We start from the raw sequence: 7,405 nt of genomic DNA on the forward strand, positions 1-7,405 counted from the left end.
TAAATTAGTCAAAACTTGGCAATGCATCGCGCTGCTATTAATGAAAGAGCAGGTGTAAGATATATATATTTAGGTGCATATCTGGTAATACATACATATTTTACTGTATATAAATATAAATCGGTATATAAGTACATAATAATATAAGTACTATGATTATATGGCATTTGAGTTTAGCTCTCACTCGATGTGCAAGTGGTTCTCCATTTTTATAGCGAATTCATGCAGCGCCATTAAATCACTTTTTGCTTTTTGCACACACACATACAAACTCACATACACAGCCTTACAAAACACACCTTCAAACAGATTTTTATTTTCACAGCACTTTTACACTTTTCCTGTGGCAACACTTACTTCCTACTCCTACAGCGCGGCAATTGCACACTGGCTTTTGTCTGCTTCTTCTTCTTTACTTGTATTTTTACGAGTTTTTAAGTAGTCGTAAAACGTAACACTTGATGTGATATTAAACGACGTTTACATTAATGTTGTATGCACTAAATTTGTACATTTGTATGTGATTTATATTGGGTATGTAGTCGCGGAGGGCGAGGTGGGAGTTACAGGTATTTACCAAGTTGACGAATAGTAAAAGTGAAATGACTGTGCTGAAATTCTTCATTGGTACAGTTAACCTTGCAAAAGCTAATAAATATTTATCCGCTTTAGCCGACTGAGCTGCGTGGAAAGGTCGATAAACTTCTTTCTGTGTAATAAAGCAAAGTGTAGTGGATAGGGAAAATGATGCAAACAAATTTTGTGTTTCTAATAATAACATATTTGGTGGTGAGGCATTGAAACAGAAGTACTGTAGTAAAAGGAGTGATGATTATCGATCAACAAAATATTTTTTTTTTTTTGCTTTTGGCTGAGCGAAAGGCATCTACTTGAATGGCATAAGATTGTTTAATACATAGTTAATACTCTATAGTAATAGTAAAAATTGTCCAGGAAGATTTTTACTTGCACGTGGAATTATAGATTTTATATTGCACAGTTTTTGATTTCCTCATAATTTTTTCATTTTTGAAAGGACTTTAAATTTAAAAGAATTCTATTTTGGAGAATAATTTTATGGACCTTTATTCGCTCTGTGATATTAGTATGTATATTAAACGATGTAGGATATATCCAGCTATTAAAAAAGTGTGTATATTTTTCAACTCTTTTCTTCTTGCCGTTTTTAAAAATCGTAAAAAAATAGTTAAACTTTGCTCTAATGAAATAAAATGTACGCAATGAATGATATAAAAAGTCTAAATCTTAAAATTTTCTGAAAATTGGTTTATTTGTAGGCTTGAGTAAAATATGAAGTAAACTGATTTTTTTTGTTTTGGAAAAAAATCTTAGATTTCTTCTAAAAATTGGAAAACAAATTTTTTTTGTCATGTATGAAAAACCAATTTCCATAAGATTTTTTTCTTATTTTTTTTATTAATACAGTAAACGCTCACAAATTAGAACTCTTAGTAATTAGAATTTCCAGAAATTATATTAGAATCAACTTTTTGAATACATTAGAATTTTCGATTCTAATTTCAGAGCGTATTTTGTTTTTTTGTTGCAAAATAGATATAAAAAGAGGAATCCCCAATTTATTCATGTTACGCTCGGTAGTCGTTGGATTTTCGTCGCTATCCGTACAGTTTTTGTTAGTTTTGTTTGAAATTCGATTCGCGTGCACGTGTTTCGGCATTGTTTGCTTAAAAGTAAAAGTCGTTCGTTGAAATGCCAAATAAACGTAAGAAAAATACTTTGTCTTTGGAAACCAAAGTGCAGATCTTGGAAAAGCTTGACCAAGGTATTCAAGGGAAGCGGTTAGCCCTAGAATTTGATGTGGCGCCATCTGCAATCACCTATATCAAATCTATGAAATCATCAATTTTAAGCGCTGTTTCTAATACCTATCATAAGGCTAACAAAAAATCATTGCACATCGTTGAATATCCAAAAATGGAAGCAAGTCTTTATGAGTGGTTTTTAAATCAACGCGAAAAAAAGTGTACATTAACTGGGCCAATACTAAAGGAGAAAGCCAAACAAATATTCAAAGTGGAATATCCCGATAAAGATGAAAGTACATTTAGCGCAAGTGATGGATGGTTTAGCAAATTTAAAAAACGACACGGAATACGTTTTTTTTTTAATTTGTGGCGAGATTCTCTCTAGTGATATTGCTTCAGTCACCCCGTTTATTCACAGATTTCGTGCAAAAGTCGTTGAGATGGGGCTAATGGAGTCACAAATATATAATGTAGATGAAACCGGATTATTTTACCGTTGTTTACCTGACAAAACATACGTCTCTCTTTTCGAGAAAACCGCCCCCGGGTATAAAATCCAGAAGGAACGAATTTCAGTGTTACTTGGTGTAAATGCTGATGGATCACATAAATTAATGCCATTAGTAATTGGAAAAGCAAAAAAACCAAGAAGTTTCCAAGGATTCAAAAATCCACTCCATTACAACTTTTCAAAAAATGCTTGGATGACATCTCGGATTTTTCATGATTGGTTTCACAAGATATTTATTCATGAGGTAAGAAAAAACTTTGTTTTTAGGTTCAGTAATTCCAAAATATTTTCAATTCACAGGTGATTCGTTTCTCTCAGGAAAATAATTTGCCTCCGAAGGCAATTTTGCTAATTGACAACTGCTCTGCTCATGCACCAATTGAGAAACTTCAAAGCGACGATGGAAATATAATTGCATTTTTCTTTCCACCGAATGTAACAGCAACTTTACAACCAATGGATCAGAATCCTATTAAGTTAACCAAGCTAAACTACAGAAGTATGCTTCTTTCTCAATTAATTGCTGAAGGAGGTGACCTCAAGGTTCGCTTGAAATCCTTTTCAATTCGAAATGCAATCATGCTATTAAAGCAAGCTTGGTATGATGTTCCAGAAAGAGTAATAAAAAAGTCCTGGTCAAAGTTGAACAACTGGGACTCTGATCAGTATGAAAGTGATGACGATGATGTGCCACTAGCACAGCTACTGCAAAAAGATCAAGACTGCAATGGAGCTCTTCAGGCAGCTCAAGCACTTTTAACAGAAATAGAGCCAACTAATAACATTAGCATACCAGAAATTGAAATATGGAACAATGATGTGCTTGATGACGACCCTGCACATGATCTCAATAGCGATGATGAGTCTTCAGGTAGCAGCGAATTTGATGACCGGGAGGTCTTACCAGTTGTCTCTACTTCTACAGCCATTGAAAGCGTCAATAATTTAATAAAATGGTGTACTTATAGTGAATCGTTTTCCGCAAAGCACACAAGCAATCTGCTAGCTCTTCGCAATGAGATTGTTATTGCAGAAACAAATAAAAGGAAGAAGCAAACAGCAATAACAGACTACATGCCTGCAAATTAGTTACGAAGTTTTTGATTAATTTTTGGCTGTTTTAATGTATATTTATCGATCTCTTATGTATTTTTGATAAAAAAAAATATATTTACTGTAATTGGAGTTTTTGTTTTTTGGACCTTTTTTTGACTTAGCGCATAAATACATATATGTATATTGGATTGTTACCTTATGTTTTCTCGTTTTTATGAATAAAATTTAGTAAGACAAAATTTCATTGTAGTTTTTCAATGCAAATTGACTTAAATTTTAAGGTTTTATTGAAATAAAAAAACGTCCAGGAATTAGAATTTTTCAAAAATTAGAATCACCCTAAAAACAAAGTGGTTCTAATTTGTGAGCGTCTACTGTAGTTGTTAATATGCTAAGTAATCCGTGAAAGTTTCATAGTGGGATTATATTAACTTTTTGTGTTATAATCAAAAGGCACAGTGATACCGGTGAAAAATCAGTGCAAAATACTGCGCTGGCATTATTGAACTTTCAAAAAAACAAGGTTTTTTAAAAATCATAACTTAAATTAAGAAAAAGAAGCAAAAAAAAATATTATAAAAATATTAAAAAGAACCACACCAAAATTTTCACCATTGAATAAATCTGAGAATTATTAAATTTTTTTCAAAAATTTTTCGGTTTATGTATTTCTTATTATAGCTTAAAAATTAACAAATTTTCTTAAAGTTGAATACCATGCCCAAAATACTTAGATCAGTTGACATGAAATCACTCAACTCAGCTGATTGCGCTTGATTTTCGACGTTATAACTATTTACGCTTTATTACATCACCAGCTCAGATGCTTCTGAGCAAATCTGGATCATCGTGGAAGCCATTCAACACCAACAGAATAGTTACATTTAGCAATTTCGGATCCAAAATCTCCGAGCACATCAAAACACGTATAATCCTGGTATCTGAAAACAAGAAAACAAGTATCAGAAACAAGCAAATTGGATACTAAAACCCACTTATGTTGGTGAAAATCGAATTTTTGTAGACCACGAAATTTAAAAATAACTTTTTTCACCATTTACTTTAGTAAATATTTATTATTTTATAATTTAATACATTTTATTTCTCACCACAAAGAAAAGCGTCTACTCCATAAATAAGCCAATGTAACATATCATGATGCCAATTAGCACCTCGTGCTCTATATCTTCATGCATATCCCACACACGCACGTACACATTTTTACTACACTTATGAATACGTCCGCTAGCCTAAGGGTGGTAAAAGAGGAATGAGTATGTGCCGTGAATTTATTGAAAGAAATTGTCCACATACTAATAAATTTACTTAATACAGTAACACAAGCACACATTTATACCTACAAGCACACGCACACTTGCTTGCAACGTAAACACTCATAAAGAAACGTATAAACTCTCGCCCAAAAGTATACTAAATTCCCTATAAATTCACACAATTGAGGCCAACGGCACCGGCTGGACATGTCAATGAGCTACGCTAAATATTTTATTAGCCAACATATTTACAATAACAACACAACCAACAACCATATACAAAAGGCGAGAAAAGTGTGGCATGAAAGTCTTGCACTGCGGTCGAGATTGTGTTAAACTTTACCCGGAAGAGGCTAAAAGTGAAAAAATAGGGAAGCAGCAGCAATAACGCACGCAGAGCAAGGCAGGCAGGCAGAAAGGAGCAAGGGCCATATTATGCCCCGCACGAAATGGCTAGCTGCTGGCTAACCGACTGGCTGCTGCCTTATAATATACTCGTATATATGTGGCCAATGATGTTGGTCATAACAATAAGAATGATGAGGCCGCTAGGGATTTGACGTTTGGCAAAGATTGATGCTGTAGGGGTGGGCGATAAGTATGAGAAGATGTGAGAAAATGTGTTTGACAGGAAAAGCTATGTGAATAAAGAAGGCACTGCAGAGAGTAATAAGTAAAAGGAAAGTGAAATGTATAACCGTAGCGAGTGTCTTAGTATTCAAGGAAGAAGATGTTGCATTTTCCTCGAAGACTGTGGTTGATGAAGTAGCCTACCGCACTTCCGCATCATTCACAATACTTGCTCAGCAGCGCTGCTTTTCGGATTTCTTTTTTTTTTTGTGACTTTCTTGCTATACGAGCTTGTCAGTAGGCAGCAGAAAAAGTGCCCTCAAAGGTTCATTTGCCACTTGTACGTGACTGTCTGTTGGTTTGATAGCGAAGTCATTCACAGGAAATTGGCAGTCCTGTTTGCACGATTTTTTGCACTCCCATCCCACTCTGTGTCGCCTTTGTTAAATTCCAGCGAAACATATGTTTTCAATTTAGTTTGTTGTGCCAATAATTGAACAAGACATCTGTTTTCTGATTGAATTACGAGTGGCGAAAATCGATATTTAAGGTGAAAGTAAGATTAATTGTATAAGAAGCTTTAAGCCGAATAATTTATTAGATATTTGTTTATATGTACATATGTGTACGTGTATAGGTGTATTGTACCTTTAATACATTTACTTGATCTTTTATGGTTTTCTTCTATTTACTTTAATGCGATTCGCACCTGTGCTCCTTGCATGACTCCATAAGGGATACCATAAAGCATTGAAAGTGAATATCATCAGTCATCGTCAATGTTGACATCTCGACGCAGCGCAGGCGTCGTATTTAATACTTAGAATAGCTGTTAATAAAGGACACCTTGAGGAGGTGATTCGGTACTTTATATGATACTTCATACGACTGCATTGAATTTGTTGTATTACAATATCGATGTAAATAAGAACACAAATCATGTACTCTAATATTTGAAGACCAAATTCAAGGCAGGTACATTTTTCTAGAAACCTTATTGCATACCCTTCATTAAACTATTTATTGAAATGGGTTATTAAATCAGATGCCTTTGAGTAACAACACTTCCATCGGGAGGCTCATATCTAAACTTAATGTAGGGAAGGCGCTCAAAAAATGCTTAGACGTCTCATCCATGCAAAAATAAGCAAAGTACAGGTGGTTCCATATTTCTTCAATCAAATCAACATCAGGTGTCAGTAGACAATCCTACAGGCAACTTTCTGTAGTTTCAATTGTGCACCATTGTAAGCACCATGGAAAATGCTAGGAGGAGAAGAAGGTGTGTTTCGCTGTTTTTCTTGACGTGTTACAAGCATTTGACAAGCTATGGTACGTAGGTGTACTCCATAAGCTGAATTCGATGCTGCTAGCACAAATGCCTCAGGAAAAAACTCTAGCGTACCACAAGGGAGCATTTTGGGACCTCTGCAGTATCTCTTCTACCCACAAGACCTACCCTCGGCAATCGGATGATCCTGCGCTACTTGCTGTGCACGTTAGGGTTGAAGGTGCTGGTACTAAGCTTCAAGATGCGGCCAACCAGATTGCTTCCTGGGCCAAAAAGTGGAGATTTAAACAAAACGAGAGCAAATCAGCTCACTTAGTTTTTTCTCTGAAATATACAGAATACAAACCAATCTTTATGGATGAATCGACAATCCCATACGTCAATGTATCCAACTACTTAGGTATTACACTCGATGCATAACTGCGCTGGAAAGCGCATTAAAAAAAAAAACGTGATGAGCTCGATTTAAAACTCAAGAAACTCCATTATCTAATAGGACGGCGCTCTAAACTATCAACTTTCAACAAATTACTTATTTACAAAAAATTGTAAACCTGTGTGGACCTATGGCGTCTAATTCTGGAGATGTGCAAGTAAAAAGTACATAACTTCCATTCTACGTCTGCAGAACAAGGTTCTTCGAAGCATAGTAAATGCGCCACACTACATACGAAACAGGGATCTTCAGCGTGATCTTGCCATGTTAACTGACACTGAAAGGACAACAAAAGAACAATAAATAAAAAATAAAAAATAAAAATGAAAAAACACTGTGAATTGGGAGCGTACATACATACATATATGTAAATATTTACTTAGCACTATATATATGTATCCGAAGGTTCCAAGAGTCACATTTGCCTAGTTAGGATTCCTGTACTTAAATCCTTCTTGAACATAACTCACGAAAGACATA

The sequence above is a fragment of the Anastrepha ludens genome, chromosome 6, assembly GCF_028408465.1.
Source record: "Anastrepha ludens isolate Willacy chromosome 6, idAnaLude1.1, whole genome shotgun sequence".
Classification (NCBI taxonomy): Eukaryota; Metazoa; Arthropoda; class Insecta; order Diptera; family Tephritidae; genus Anastrepha; species Anastrepha ludens.